Consider the following 17,115-nt stretch of genomic DNA (forward strand, 5'->3'; position numbering starts at 1 on the left):
AACAAGCATCATGGCGGCGGCCGCCGTCCCCAGCCAGCGAGAGCCCACACAGCGGCCCCGGCTCCCAACATCCCCGCCGCCCATTGGCCACGGGCTCTAGGCGCAACCATTCGAGGACCAGTTCGGGGAGAAGCACAACAAACGCTTCTGCCTTCTCTGTTCCCCCCGCCAAAAGACTGTAGTTAAGCTGGTCTGCCCTGTTTACTCCCTCCCCTTCTCTTCCCTCTTCCGTTTTTTTCCTTACACTCCTTTTCCCTTCCCTTCCCTCCCCTCCCCTCCCCTCAAGAAAGCACTTTGTAACTGAAAGCTGTATATAAATGTAAATTATTATTGTTACTTCCCTCTATCACCGTATCTGATCATTTATAGTAGGGTATTTGCTCCAAAGCCATTGCTTCTCCTTTATCAAAAGGGATCACAGAGATTTCCTTTTTCCCTCTATCTCCACACCTGTTTCTTGAAGACTCAAATACATGTTATTGTTCCCTCACACCCCTTAACCTTCCAATTTTTTCAGGCTCTTCTACTTGATCTTTGCTTCACCTCAGCTGCATTAAGAAAGTCATAAACTTGGCTCTTATCATCTCCCATAGTCTTTCTATGATCCAGAACTCGGAAATACCTCTTTCCATCATAACTTCTTTTCCTTTCATTCCTTCCTGGGCCTTGCTCCCAAAACTATTCTGTATCTTTTCTGCTTTCCCAGTGCACCTTTCCTTCTCTAGCCAGCTTTAGCGATATAGTGAACTACACCTTTCCACCAATCAAATTTTACTCTTCCAATAGCCTTTTTTCTTTTTCTCTATCCCTACTCATGCTTTAATAAACCCCAACCCTGGGGCGTTCCCATCTTTTCTGTTTCTATTCAAATGATGCTCCGCTAAATTAATGTTATATAATCTTAACTGAATCCTCACTACTATAGGATAATTCTTTTATTCATCTCTGACTTACTTTCTATAATATTCTTCACAGCAGCTATTCTAAATCTCCTCTTTAAACCTCCTCCAGCTGAAAACAGTGCTTCCTATTTTACTAAGAAAATAGAACTTCAATGGAGAGCCCCCTTTTCCTCCTTTTCTAGCCATAAAAACTTCTCTAACTTCAGTCATTACTCCTTTGCTGCTCTCTCTCTGACAAAGATATATAGCTCTTCTTTCCAAGGCCAACCCCTCTCACTTTGGTCTTATATCCTAACTTGAATCATCCTCTTTATCTAATTTCCAAACTGTCTTTATGTACTGATTCCTTCCTAAACATACCCAGTTATTCCTAATCCTCTTTTTTAATAGAAAGAGGAAAAAAGAAAGAAAAAATCTTTCACTTCTAGCTATCTCTAACTCTCCTTTCTTTCATACAAACTCCTAGAAATAGCTGATTACCTCCCTCCTTCTCAGTCAATTCTCAACACTTTGCAATCTGGTTTCCAGCCCTACTACCATACAAAAGTTCTTTTTTCCAAGGTCAAATGACTTTTTATCATTTTTATTCTTTTCAATCTCTACAGCTTTTTTGTTTTTGTTTTCAATACTACTGGTCACTTTGTGAGTTTTGCATATTCTCCCTCAATTTTTAATGGCATAGCTCTTTCCCAGTTTTCCATCTAGTCTAGAATGGTTATTCTTTTCAGTTTTCTATATGTCATTTTCCATGACTAACCCCCTAACTAATAGATAGACCCCCTAGATTCTGTTCTGGGCCTTCCCATCAGTTCCCACTTATCATCACAATGTACTTGATTTTCAATTCTGTAGGTACAGGTCTAATTTCTTTTTGAGTCCCAGTCCATCAATTGCCTGCTAGATAGCTTCAGAAAGATGTCTCATAACCATCTTAAATACAACACACTCAAAAAGGAATACATTAACTTCTCCCTCAAACTCACATCTCTTGAGCCACCCTTATAATAATTCAATTTTGCAACTTCAGATTCATCTTTGACTCCACTCTCTCTGATTCCCCCATATCCAATTAGTTACCACATCTAGTTGATTCTATTCCACATTATTTCTCATAACCATCTTCTTGCACAGGACCACCATTGTAATTCAGGTCCTCATCACCTTTTCACCTGAACTTTTGGAATAATTGATCTCCTTGCATCTACTCTTATCTCTCTCTAATCCACTCTCCACATAACTGCCAAGTCAATCTTCCTTAATCATATCACCAGCCTACTCAAAAATCTGTAGTGGCTCCCTTTGGAATAAAATGGACTCCTCAGCTTGGCATTTAAAGCCCTTCAGAATCAGATTCTACCCAACCACTATAGTCTTCTTTTTCACTATACTTCTTCATGCATTCTACATTCAAGTAGACCAGAACTCAGCATCATAACTTCTACCTCCAAGCCTTGCATAAGCTGTTTCTCATTCTTGGAATGCCTTTCCTCTTCACCCCTCCTCTTAGAATCCTTGACTTCCTTCAAATTTAGGTGTTACCTACCATAGAAGACCTTTCTTAATCCCCCTCCTTGGCAAGTTGGTGACAGAGTGGTTAGTGGTGACTAATCAAGGCTTAGACATTTAATTGTTCTGTGACCCTGAGCAAGTTACTTATCCTTAATCTCAATATCCTCAATTGTAAAATGAGAATAATAATAGCACCTCCCTTATCAAGTTATTGTGAAGCTCAAATGTGATAATGTTTGTAAAGTGCTTAGCACTGTGCCTGGCACATAGGAGATGCTTGATACATGCACTGTTTCCTTCCTTTCTCATTAATGCTCTCTTTCTTCAAATGATCTTTTTTTCACTTCTCTCTCAACATATTGCATCCTTCCCCACTAGAAAGGAAAATTTCAATTCAACAAACTTTTATTCTCTATTAGCTACTGCTGGGTCCTTTGCCTTTTGAAGATAAGGATGCTTTTTTCTTAAGGATTTCTGTCCCCAGCACCTAGCACCTAGTATTTCACCTCTTTTTCTTCAGAATCATAGCTCAAACCCGATAATCAAAATTCTATGCCTGTAATCTCTGCTACTATAGGTGAGACTGAGGCCAGCAGATCTCTTGAGCACCAGATTTCTATGTTGCAGTGGGCTAAGCTAATTGGGTATCCACATCGTGTTTGACACTAATATGGTGAGCTTCTTGGAGTGAAAGCTCACCAAGCTGCCTAAAGATGGGAGAATTGAATTTTCTTTCTTCCCTTCTCTGATTTTTTATTTTCTTTTCACCTTTCCTTTCTCCTTCCCCTTTCTTTTTCTCTTCCCCTCATTTCTTCTCCTTACTATTTCTCTCCCCCCTTCAACTTCAAACAATTCTTCATTTCTTTCATTTCCTCTCTCACTTCTGCCTCTAGGAGATCCCAGTTTCCTTCCCTCTCAAGCACCAAGACATCAGTGTACATGCCCTAGGTGAGTCACTAACACCCTTTTCCAGTTCCTTGACTTTGCTGCATTTTGCTGATAAGGCAGCTTGGAGAGGATGGATACAAGCAAGCTATTTATCCCCCTGGGTTGGAGGCATGGGAGGTGATAGTTTTAAGAAGTGCTTAATAGAATGCTTGCTTATTTGAATTCCTTGTTAATTAGTTTGCACTCTACTCTAAATGAATGCCCCTTCTCCTTACTATGTTGTCAAATTTGTCTAATTCTAGAGGGATAAAGGTCTACTTAGGTGTTCACTTCCAACATAAATCCTTTCCTGATCTGCTCTGTTCCTCCACCCAAAATCAACTTGTATTTATTTTTGAATATAGTGTATGATTTTATAAGTACAGGTCATCTCTCCAGCTAGAATGCAAACTCCTGAAGGATAGGAACTATTGTTGGTGTTTTTTTGTTTTGTTTTGTTTTGTTTTGTCTCTGTATCCCCAGAGCTTAGAGTACAAAACCCCTTATCTTTTCTCTAAATCCTCCCATATTCCTAATTTGCTTATTACTGTCTAAGGCACCCACCATCCTTGCAGTTATGTAAGCTTGCAGCCTTGGTACTATCTTCTCATTTGTGCTCATCCTGTCTCCAATCTGTTGTTAAATCTTGTCATTTTAACCTTCAAAACATTGTTTATATATGTCTCCTCTCCATTCATATAGTTATCACATTTGTAGAGGCTCTGGCCTATATACCACCTAGACTATTTCAAATAATCTCCTTTCTTAAAAATTTTTTTTGTTTTTTTTTCCAGATTACGTAGGTACAATTTTAAATAACAACTTTCTGACATTTTTCAATCTGTGTTCTCCTCCATCCCTGCTCTTTCCCCAAGATGGTAGGTAATATGATATAGGTTGTTATACAATTATTGTTATACAATTATACAATTATTATACAATACATATTTCCAGTTTCATCATGTTGTGAAAGAAGACCCATATCACTTACATTAGAGAAAAATTCATGAAGGAAATGAAATAAAGTGAAGAATGGCATGCTTCAATCTGCATTCAGACTTTCTCAGGTCCTTCTATAGCAGTGAATAGTCTTTTTTGTCATAAGTTCCTTTGAGTTGTCCTGGAGCCTTGCTTTGCTGATAATTGTCATTCACAGTTGATTATTGTACTTTATCGCTGTTACTGTGTACAACATTCTTTTGGTTCTGTTCACTTCACTCTGCATCACTACATATAAGTCTTTCCAGGTTTTTTGTTGTTGTTGTTTTGCATGCACACATGTGTGTGTGTGATCATCTTGTTTGTCATTTCTTATGGTAGAATAGTATTTTATTACAATCCTGTACCACAGCTTGTTCAGTCGTTAACCAACTGATGTATGATTCTTAAGTTTCCAGTCTTTGCTACCACAAAAAGAGCTGCTGTAAATATTTTTGTACAAGTTCTTTCCCCTTATCTTTGATCTATTTGGGATACAGGCATAGTAGTGGTATTGCTGGGTCAAAGGGTATGCACAGTTTTGTGGCCCGTTGAACATGGTTCCAGATTCCTCTCCAGAATGGTTATCTCAGTTCATAACTCCAACAGTGTATTGTAACAATTTTTTTTTCACATTTATTCCAACATTTGTTATTTCCCTTGTTTGTCATATTAGCCAAGTCTGATAGGTATCAGGTAGTACCTCAGAGCTGTTTTAATTTGCATTTCTCTAATGTAATTTGGAGAATTTTTTCATAAGACTAAAGATAGTTTTAATTTCTTCATCTGAGATTTGCCTGTTCAAAAATGCTTTTGACCATTTGTCAATTGGGAATGCTTTGTATTCTTATAAATTTGACTTAGTTCTCTAAATATTTGAGAAATGAGGCTTTTGTCTGAGACACTTGCTATAAAAATTTCCCTGCAGTTTGTTGTTTTCCTTCTTAACCTTGGTTGCATTGGGGTTTTTGTGCAAACCCTTTTTAATTTAATGTAGTCAAAGTTATCCATTTTATATTTTATAATATTCTCTGTCTTATTTAGACATAGATTCTTCCCTTATCCATAGATCTTACAGGTAAACTATTCTATGTTTCTCTAATGTGTTTATGCCCTTATCCTTTATTTCTAAATCACTTATTCATTTTTACTTTACTTTGGTATATGGCATGAAGTATTGGTGTGTGCCTAGTTTCTGCCACATTTTCTAGTTTTCACAGTAGTTTTTGCCAAATACTGAGTTCTTCTTCCAAAAGCTTGGATCCTTTGGCTTGTCAAACACATAGTTACTAGGTTCATTTACTACTCTGCATGTTGAGGCAATAGCCTTCTAATTGGTCTCCCTGTCTCAAGTTTCTCCCTACTTCAACCCATTACCTCTTAGCTAAAGAATGGTCTTGCTAAAGCACAGGTCTGCCCATGCCACCCCATTAACGAGCCTCAGTAATTAATACAGTCCAATGAATCCCCATTGCTTCCAGAATCAAATATAAGTTCATCTCTGACATTTAAAAATCTTCACAATCCATTCCTTTCCTACCTTTCTAGTCCTCTTACATTTTATTCCCCTCCATATACTGTATTCTATCATCCAGCAAAATCTACCTAATGTACCTTACCCAGGACACTTCATTTTCCAATTCTATGCATTTGCACTACTATCCTTTATGCCTGGCATGCTCTATCTCCTCACTTCTATTTCCTAGCTTCTCTGGATTCCTTTAAGACTCAACTCTGATACTTTTTTTCTATAAGAGGCCTCCCCTCCCCTCTCTCTCACCTTCAGGCCCTTCCCTCTAAGATCACCATCCATTTGCACTATATATAGCTGTGATGGTGAACCTATGGAGCACATGCCAAAGAGGGCATGCAGCATGCCCTCTGTGGGCATGCACACTGTAACCCACAGAGTTCATTACTAGAAAGACATAGGAACTCAGGCAAAGATGCTCCCCTCCCCCTATCCACCATGGCGGACAACATTTTTTCATATTACTGGCCTCTCTGTCCAGCAGCCCAATGGGAGCTCATAGTGGGTAATGTGGGTGACTCACAGGTAGCAGAGCTTGAGGAGAGCAGAGAGCAGGGCATTTGGGCCGCTTCCCTCCCCCTCTTTACCTGTGCTGAAGACATTCCTTACTTTACTCACCCCTCCTCCCAGCAGTCCAATGGGAACACTTTCTTCTTCCCCTCTGTGGGGTAAAGGGGGGCAGGGTGCATGCAGCACTCAGTCAGGAGTGGGGAATGGCATGCAGTCTCTAAAAGGTTTGCCATCACTGGTATATAGCTTATAGGTACATCATTATTTGCATGTTGGGTTCCATTACAATTTGAGTTCCTTCAGAGTCCTTGAGCTTGTATCTAGCACAAAGAGAGCAACTTGACTGCCTATTGGCTGACATAGGTAAGGACTTAATAAATGCTTTCCAATGATTGTGATACTATAATGATAATGGTAATATAATACTATATTACCATTAATTAAAATAGTAGAAATTACTTTAGAAAATTTACAAAGTGTCAATAAAATAATAAAGGGGAGCAAAAAGTTATAGGGTAAAAATGTCATGTGTTAGAATCATGCCTGAAGTAATAGCATTTCACCACTTCTGTGAGGGAATTTTCTTTTGGAACCTGAGCTCTCCCAATGCCATACACTCCTTGAATCTCAAAATAAAGGGATATTCTTGTCCCAGGGCAGGCCATCCTATAGTGCTTTGCCCATGCTTGTCTAGTACCTATGCCTGGAGACAATGCTCTCTCATGCACCAAGATTTCAGCATTCATGCCCTAGGTGAGTCACTAACATCCATTTCTGTTCCCTGGCTTTTTGGTATTGTGCTGATGAAGCAGTTTGGAGGGAGTGGATATAAGCAAGCTATTACACCCCTCAGGACTGGAAGCATGGGAGGTGATAGTTTTAAGAAGTGCATAATAGAATGCTTGCTTATTTGAATTCCTTGTTATTTAGTTTATAGTCTCCTCTAAGTCACTGTCTCTTCTTCTTACATTGTTACTAAATTTGTCCAACTCTTATGTGGGTAAGGGTCAATTCAGAGGAAAGTAAGAATTTGGAAGCAGTAGTTCTGAACAGATGGTAGACCCAAATACATTCTAGGAAGTAGAATATAAGCTCTGTGCTATAATCTTCCTTTCTTCAGCCCCTCTTTTTTCCTTTTCTTCACTTAAATCAGCCAAACAAAGATCAAATACCATTACTATAAGGACTATTTCTACTGGACTGGACTAGAACTATAGTTCCCATGGAGTCTGAACTCCATTTCTTAATACTTATGTGGGTCTGAGGAGAAGGAAGACTTCTTTGAGAGTTGGTCTCAAGCTCTCCAGGAGATTGATTGTATTTCCATTATTAAGGAGGTATATAATTGAACTGTAAAGTTAGGGAACTAGAAATTACTGTCATTAGTCAGTCACTTCACACTTATTAAGTGACTAATACATGCCAGGCACTGTGCTAAGTGCTGGGGATACAAAGAAAGATAAAAAAGGTCATAAAGTCTAGGCCTATGTTGGTGAAGGCACGATGCGTGTGCCCCAGTATGCCAGAGGGGGCTGCTCTTTTCCCCCTCTCCACCATGCCTGAGGACAATGTTCACATACTCCACCCCTCTGCCCAGCTGTCCAGTGTGAGCACTTCCTCCCTCTGCTGTCTGGGGTATTGCGGGGGGCTCAAAGGTAGCTTGAAGGCGTAGTTTGGGCACATGATCTCTAAAAGGTTCGCTAATGCTAGTCTATGCTCTAAGTCTAAGGGAAGAGACTATGTATAAAAAGATATATACAGAATAAATTGAAGATAGTCTCAGTGGGAAGGCACTGAAATTAAGGAGACTTAGGGAATACTTCTTGAAGAAGGTGAGACTTTAATTGAGACTTGAAGAAAGCTAAGAAAGCCAAGAAGTAGGGATGAGGGAGGAAAAGCATTCCAATAAACCAATACTAAACATTTATTAGTATTGACTATGACCAGGCCCTGCACTAAGTGCCAAAGATACAAAAAGAAGCAAAAGTCAGTCCCTGATCTTAAGGAATTTACTTGAGAAATGGCCAGTAAAAATGTTCACAGAATGGGGAGGGGAAGAATTATGTGAAAAGAACCGCTAGGAGGCCAAAGTTATTGAATTGCAGATTATGTGGAGGAAAATCATGTGTAAGCAGACTAGAAAAGTAGGAAGATTTTAAGAAATTAATCAAGGTTTTTATATTTGATCTAGGAGCTAACAAAGAACCACTGGTGTTTCAGGGATGGAGAAGAGAGTCAATTTGAGGAGTACTCTATGAAGGAGGCCCCCTTAAAGATGCTTGCGACAGCCAGTGGATAAAAAGGTAGAGAGAGAATAGCATTAATGGGTTCCTATTCAGCTCAGCCTAACACTCATTAGTCATAGAGCAAGAAAGAGTCAAGAGGCAAGACTCTTTTCCCAGTAGATCATGTGAAGGCCCAGGGGGTCCATTATCCCTGTGTACCTTTCCTGATTTTATTATTTATCCCTCTGTATTAAGTGACCCTATGGTAAGGTCTTTTTTTTTTTTAAGCAAGTTTTTATTTATTAAAGATGTGTCATCGTGAGATTTAAAATGGTTGAGGTCTTAAACTGTAGTGATTAAAATAGTGGAAGATATAATTGTGATAGATATAAGAGAGGGTGAGTAAATTTGACCGCAGAAATATGTTTCACTACAGTGTCTTGGTTTTAAAATCAAATATAAGGTGGTCGCCAGGGAAATATTCCCAATTATTCAAATACCCAAGTCAATTGGGTTTTATAGAGATTTTAATTAACAATACAATGAGTAATCAAGGAAAGAGAGAGAAAGAAAGGAATAAGTATGAAGGGTCTCAAGCCAATATGGCCTAGACCTGAGTCTTAAAAGAGAAATCAGTCAGTTTTTTAACACTCACCACAAGGTCTGACTAAACAAGGATACTAGTGACACCAGGCCAGCGTCCTTCCTCAAAGAGTCTTCCAGCCAGAGATTGTTTCAAAGGGCCTCTCTCAAGAGCCTCCAGAGCTCCTACAGAGCCCCTCAGAGGAGCTCCTCAAGGAGCTCTCCTTCAGAATGAGAGTCAGCATTCGTGATCCTCAGAATGAGTCTTCTCAAAATGAGCTCCCTCAGAATCAGATCCAGCTCTTCTCTGAGCTCTTATCTTTAAGGGCAAAAATCTCCTATGTCACCTCCCCTAAATCCTTACATCTACCAATCACTGTAGATGTTTCTAAAGGACAGCCCATTTTGAATTCACAGCTGAGTAGTTTTAATCTCTTTAGTAAGTCAGAAAAAAATACTGCTGTGTCGACAAATTTCATTAAGAAAAAACCTCTGAATAAGTTATCACCCTTTTAGGTTTAAGTAGTTTACAAGTTGCCCCACCTTTATAGGTACTTAGTATCCCATTGTATCAATTCTAAAATAGTCATGACTCAAAGAACTTCCTGTCCCTTCCATAAGCATGGACCAAAGCACTTTAATTGTTCTCAAGGAGCTCTCTGTCCTAAAGCAGTCCTAAGTTGGGTGGAGTAGGGATATTCCCAAGGCAAGGAGCCCTCACATTCAAGTAGAATTCTCACTATCTGCTAGGGAACTTTTTAAGTAGAAGATTCCCCAATGGGGGAAATTTCCAACATTCATAAGTCTGAGAAATTTTGAGGTTTACATCATAGAGGCAAAACTTCTTCCATAAGTATTTAAGTTTAGACATCAAATTTCATTCAGAAACAATTTATGAATGTTCTCTTGTTTTGAGTGTTAACCACAATTGGCGATAGGCATAGTACACAAGTGTGTAAAATAAATGATAGCTTTATAAAATAGAAGCCAAAAGAGAACATATATGCTGGACAAATTCCTCTGCTTCAGAGAATCTCAAAAATGGAAGATTTGTCAGAAATAATCTACTCTAATTTATACCTGAACAGATATCTCCAGAAGTTGTCATCTAGTCTTTCCCTGAAAAGTTTCAGTGGTTGGGAGCTCCCTATTTCCTGAGGTAGCTCTTTTGTAATTTGTCCAAAATCTGTTTTGGTGAAGTCTTATATGCTGGAATATGCTGTGAGCTTCCCATGGTCTTCACTGGAAGGAATCCTGATGGGTTGAACCATGATGACTTTTTGCCATGAGATCAGTAGTAGCTGTGACTTTGATGACACCTTCAGAGAGCTTCTCTATTCTTTTTTTGGGCATGCTCATGTCCGAAGTTCAAGGATCCTTGTAGGAAGAAGTGATGTAATTTAAATTTGGGGGTTTTGCTCTTATTACCTGGTAAATGCTAAGGAATATGGTGCAATCTTACCCCAAAGCCACCAGATGGTGCAATTGTCTGTGGTTCTTCAAGTTAGTGGGGACTAGCTGATGTTCAGAAAGGCAGTACATATGTGAATAGCATTGGGGGGGCAGTGATAATAGGGAGCCTAATTTCTTGAGTCTCCCCACCTTAGTAGGGCCTCCATGCACTACCAAGACAATATGTCATTTGTCTCTTATCCCAATTCACCACCAACCGTAGAATAAACAAGCAGCAGAACTTTAGGGAATCACCAAAGGTAAGTCTTCCCCCACTTCTTTTACAGTTGAAGAAACTGAGGCTGAAAGAGAAGAGGCTTGCTCAAGGTCCCACAGTGAATCAGAGGTCAAAGAAAGGCCTAAATCCCAGAGCTTCTGACACCCCGGCTAGGGGATTTTCTATTTTTTTCTCAAATTTCTTGTGTTTCATAAAACCAAAGCAATTTCAAAGAGGAATCACAGGATGGCAGTCATATACCCTTGCTTTTCTTTCTGCCCTTTTTGTTGTGGTGACAACCACCCAGCTGCTTTTTGCCTAACAATTCAATAAATATTGATTAAGAGACTACTATATGCAAAGTTCTGTGCTCCTGGGATACCATCTGAAGAGCTCCCTTATTTTAGGAAACAGTGAAAACTTGTGTTTAGGTCATGCCAATCTCCGGTTTGTCCATAGCTAAAGTTCCAAATTGTCTTTCTGTGACTCTCCCTTAGAGATATGAATCCTTAAGGAGATTCAAGGTCTTCTTGTCCTGTATAGAAATTTGTTCTATCTCCCAAAAAGTGAGTGAAAGTGCTAGCTTCCCAGATTTGGCTTAGAGTGCTATGTCAGCAGTGTCTGAAGGACACAAACTATAGCAAGTTAGATATTTAAAACATAAAGAGCTTTTATGGTGCATCAGCTAGTATAGAATTGAAAAAAGTGCACACAAGGCATGTAGCACTTTTTTCCCCATCTAAAAATATTTTGGAAAAGCATTTTGCTTTTTTTCCTACTACAGAAATTTCCCAATAACATCCCTACCCACTCTCAATACACATAGACTACCTTTTCCTAATTAAAAAAAAAAGTTAAGTAACATCCCATGACACATCACTGCTCCCCACATGACACATTATTACTGCCTAAGACCAGGGGTTGGGGTACATAGAAATACAGCCTGCAAGTTTAATATTTGGAGCCCATGGCCCAGAACCACAATCTTCAGGTTTACACAGATTTGGGAGACTTATCACTAATTTGTCTTTGTCTTGTGCCCCTACCCAGGGTATCCCCCCGGGAACATCAGGACACAGTTCACATCTTAGTCTATATGGATGACAATGAAAGCGTTCTTTGTTCCCATGCAAGCACTCAAACTATAAAAATCTATTGTATATGCAGGATAATCTTTTGGATTCCCAGGGTCACCTACAATCTCATCAACATTACTGATTGACTCACTTTTTCATATTCACTCAGTTGCCTCTCCTCTTTGATTGGAGTGCTGGAGGATAGAGCACTAAACTCATCCCAAGTCTTTCCTTTATGTTTTTTTAATTAATTATTTTTAAATGAATTAATTTTATTTTAGTAACAGATTTCCACATAAGTTTTCTGAAGTTATATGATATATGTTGTCTCTCTCCCCTCTTTCCTCTCTCCTCCAGGAGCTGACAAACAATTCAATCTGGGTTATAAATATGTTATCATGCAAAACATATTCTCATATTATTCATTTTTTGTAAGTGAATTATCTTATAAAACCAAAACCCCAAATCATATACCCAAATAAACAAGTGATAAATCATATGTTTCCATCTACAATTATAGTCCCAACAGTTTTTTCTCTGGAGGTAGATAGCATTCTTTTTCATAAGTCCCTTAGAATTGTCCTGAATCATTCATTGTATTACTCTTAGTAGCAAAGTCTATCACATTTTATTATTCCACAATATTTCAGTTCCTCCATATAATGTTCTCTTAATTCTTCTTATTTCACTCTGCATCAGTTCATGTAGGTCTTTCCAGTTCTTTCTGAAATCTTGTTCATCATTCCTTACAGCACAATGGTATTCCATTACCATCATATACCACAACCAGATCTTTTCTTTAGAGAGTGCTCAGCTCAGAACTTTCTATGGAGCTCTCCATTTTTCAAAAGCAGCCCTGCTGGACCAGCATTCTCTCATGCCAGGTATCTCTGGTAGCCTGTCTTTCTCTATCAGATTGTAAACTCTTTGAGGATGGGGACCAGATTTCTTTTCCTTACTTGCATCCCAATACTTAGCACAGTGCCTGAAAAATAGTAGATATATAACAACTATTTATTGAATTGAATTTAAAGGATAGCCTTTATTTAATACCATAGAATAACTGCAAAAAGGATAAAGAGGAGTTCTTAAAGAGTGAAAGCCTATTCTTCTCTCTCTCCAGTGACTCTTACCTTCCTCCAGAGTCTTATACTATCCTCTAGATACTCACACCTTATAGTTGAGACTCCTTCAGAAGAGAACAGTATCAGTGGTAACTATCGAGTCAGTTTCTCTTTTCCACAGGACCTGAACAGTTTACATCATTTACTGTAGAAGTGGTAGACAGGATAGAAATTTGTGCCTCCACATTATGGCTCTAATGCCACATGTTTGTTTGTTTTTTTCTTTTCTAGAATGGGAATTTGGCCTTGATAAGGAACATTCGAGTTTTCCAGGAAATTCTCCTCTCCCCTCTCCAACAGTCTAAGTCCAGGAATTCTCCCCACTCCACCACTACCCCTGGATTCTGGCACCTCTTGGGTCAAATGGTTCCCCTCTCCAAGAATTCTTTGGCTTTGATGCCACTATTTTTCCATAGCTTCCATTTTTGTGGCCAAGGGATTTCCTGGGAGAAAGTACAGATTTCACATTCCAGGGTCTGAAGGCTGGTCTGTGTAAACATATGCTTTCTGATGTTAGCAGAAGAGCTCTATCAACAATTACCCTGAATTTCAAGTGTTATAATAGGGATGTCTATCCCTTTCATAGGAAGATGAATCAAAGACAGAGCAAAGACCTCATTTTCTAGCCTATTCATATTGAGCAAGCTTCACATTCATACTCCATTAAGGAGATGTCATCACTCATCTCATCAGGGATGTCTCCACCTAGTATGGGGAGATGTCTTTAGGCTATTCCTGGTTACACCCTATATAATGATAATAAGGATAATAACTGCTGTCTATAAGTTTCCTCCTTTGTAAAACAAAGGGGTTGGACAATGGCTGACTTCTGAGGTCCCTTCCAGGTCTAGATTTATGAACCTATGCAATGCTTTATCATTTGTAAAGTATTTTATACATTCAATCTGAGCTTCTCTGGCCCTATCCAGTTCTAACATGGCAATATCCTTGAGAGAGACCTTTTGAGCCTTCCCAGTTTGGCCAATATAGAGCCTATGGTCCCTGAGTTCCTACCATTTGGATGGGGAGAGTCTTTTTTTGATTGCCTATATCTTTAAATAGGATGGTAAGACAGCTGTTCACCATTTCTGCTACTCCTTTTGGGCAACTTTTATCTCCTTTGTCCAATATGGACACCATAAACTGAATTGATGAGAGGGTAAGGAACATCCTTCTCTGGCTCCTTTTCTTTTATCTGCCTCTAAAAAATGGGCCTGGAAATGTTTGTTTCTGTTCTGTGTTGTTTGTCCTGTTTCAGTTGCTGGAGGTGACCCCATAGGATCAGGAATTTAATCAGCAGCAACCTTGGAACCAGGATTGTGGGAGGGATGAGTGAAGCTCCAGGTTACATATGCTTTAATTTATTTGATAAATAAATTGCCATAAAAATATGTGTAACCTTGAGGAACTACTGCTGAGTCACCAACATGTCTTGGCACTCATCTTTCCTTCTCTTGGATCCAGGCATGGGATTGGCTAAGTTAAGGTCTTGGGGGTGGGGGTGGGGTCCTAACTGCTAATGGGGGAGGAAGGCTTTCTTTTCTCATCTTCAATTTTTTCAATTCCTCCCTGGCACTTCCAGGGATAATTTCTTACTTATGGCTTATATCTAAGGCTTTCCCCAACAGAGAAAGTAAAAAATGTGCTCAATGTACAATATGAATCAGGCACAGTACAGGTAATTTATTCCTACATGAAAAAAGAATGATAAAAACAGGACCCTCTCAAGAGCACATAAGAACTTAAAACAGGATTCAGTAAATTCACTGGTGCAATCTGCAGGGAAGATGATAAACTCCATCAAAACATAATGGGATAAAGTGAATGGGATCACTGATAAGACATTTCACAATTTACTTTGGTTCTACATACTTGCTCCATTGTAAACCTGAACCTCCTCTGAACTTTGTGCTCAGCTACTTCTGAAGATCCTGTTTTTGCTTCAGACACTCTTTGATGAACCCAGAAGCTTCAGACCTTTCAGAATCACAAGGTTATTCTTAGCTGTGTGACCTTGGGCAAGTCACTTAAGCCCCATTGACTAGCCCTTATCACTCTTCTGCCACGGAACCAAATACAGCATTGATTCTAAAACAAAAATTAAGGGTTTAAAAAAACTACAGGGTTACCTCCAAGTCTAGACACAAGAAACCTAGAGATTCTCTGAGTTAGAGGTGAAAAGAATCCTTTCTTCATGAAATCTTTCCTGAATTTCATCTCAGGAACCATGTTCAGTCTCCTCCTCAGGGTAAAACAACAACAACAACAACAAAAAATAGGAAGTAGAAAAGGCAGCCAGGGACCTTTTAGAGGGGCTAGTGATGTGAGAAATGTCCTCAGAAATTCCCTCAGGGGGAGGGAAGTAGCCCAACCCTATATCCCTCTGACTTTCTAGTAATGAACTCTAGCAAATTATTCTGGGGTGATAGCACCCATGTCCACAGAGTGCCCCCTCTGGCATATATGTCATAGATTCATCACCATGGCTCTATAGCCTTTCTTTACTTAACAGGTGCCTGGTTGGGTGCATTGTCCAGTAGTCAGATACAACATCCCAAAGGTCCCCCATACCCATTTCCCCACACACTCCTTGGGCTCTTTTACTGAAAGATTGAGTCCTTCCACTTCTCCCACTGGACTGATCTCATGGCCTTACATAATTCTCTAAACTCTGGAGCCACACTCATGATACTAAGAATCAGTCTGGGCTTTAACCAGTCAAACTAGCCTATTAGGTCTCTTTCTGATACAGAGCATTCTATCTTCTGCCTCTGCTGATATGGGATGAATTATCTCTTCCCCTCTAACTCAGAGAATTCCTAGGTTTTTTCAAAACATAGGTCTGGTGCCATTTCCTACATGAACCTTTTCCTGAACACAGTATTAGTTATCTCTCCTAGAAATTACTTTTACATACTATATTTACTTTTGTGGACATATTGTTTTCCCTAGCAGAATGTAAGTTCCTTAAAGGCAGGGATTATTTGATTTTTGTCTTTGTATTCCCTAGACTTAGCATAGCACTTGGTATAGAAGCTTAATCAATGTTTACTGAATTGAGTTTCATACTTTATTCAATAAATAAGTGGCTCTGTTTGGATCAACATCTCACACCCTACACCAAGATAAACTCAGAATGGGTGAATGACTTGAACATAAAGAAAGAAACTATAAGTAAATTAGGTGAACACAGACATCTTTGGGAAAGGAAAGATTTTAAAACCAAGCAAGAGTTAAAAAAAATCACAAAATGTAAAATAAATAATTTTGTTTACATAAAATTAAAAAGTTTTTATACAAACAAAACCAATGCAACCAAAATTAGAAGGGAAGTAACAAATTGGGAAACAATATTCATAACAAAAACCTCTGACAAAGGTCTAATTACTCAAATTTATAAAAAACTAAATCAATTGTATAAAAAAATCAAGCCATTCTCCAACTGATAAATGGGCAAGGGACATGAATAGGCAATTTTCAATTAAAGATAAAAACTATTAATAAGCACATGAAAAAGTGTTCTAAATCTCTTATAATCAGAGAGATGCAAATCAAAACAACTCTGAGGTATCACCTCACATCTAGCAGATTGGCTAACATGACAGCAATGGAAAGTAATGAATGCTGGAGGGGATGTGGCAAAGTTGGGACATTAATGTATTGCTGGTGGAGTTGTGAACTGATCCAACCATTCTGGAGGGCAATTTGGAACTATGCCCAAAGGGCACTAAAAGACTGTCTGCCCTTTGACCCAGCCATAATACTGCTGGGTTTGTACCCCAAAGAGATGATAAGGAAAAATACATGTACAAGAATATTCATAGCTGCACTCCTTGTGGTGGCAAAAAAAATTGGAAAATGAGGGGATGCCCATCAATTGGGGGATGGCTGAACAAATTGTGGTATATGTTAGTGATGGAATACTATTGTGCTCAAAGGAATAATAAACTGGAGGAAATCCATTGGAACTGGAATTACCTCCAGGAATTAATGCACAGTGAAAGGAGCAGAACCAAGAGAACATTGTACACAAAGACTGATACACTGTGGTACAATTGAATGCAATGGACTTCTCCATTAGT

The 17,115-nt window shown here is 38.9% G+C and overlaps 1 long non-coding RNA gene across 1 annotated transcript in view; it reads left to right on the forward strand.

The window, feature by feature from the left end:
• The first annotated feature begins 8,489 nt into the window (after positions 1–8,489).
• LOC103096231 (uncharacterized) overlaps positions 8,490–17,115 on the forward strand; it is a 36,256-nt gene continuing 27,630 nt past the window's right edge. Inside the window, exon 1 of the long non-coding RNA XR_457942.3 lies at positions 8,490–8,660. This is a non-coding gene — a long non-coding RNA (uncharacterized LOC103096231). The remainder of the gene's footprint in view (positions 8,661–17,115) is intronic.

Source organism: Monodelphis domestica, chromosome 1 (genome assembly GCF_027887165.1).
Source record: "Monodelphis domestica isolate mMonDom1 chromosome 1, mMonDom1.pri, whole genome shotgun sequence".
Taxonomy (NCBI): domain Eukaryota; kingdom Metazoa; phylum Chordata; class Mammalia; order Didelphimorphia; family Didelphidae; genus Monodelphis; species Monodelphis domestica.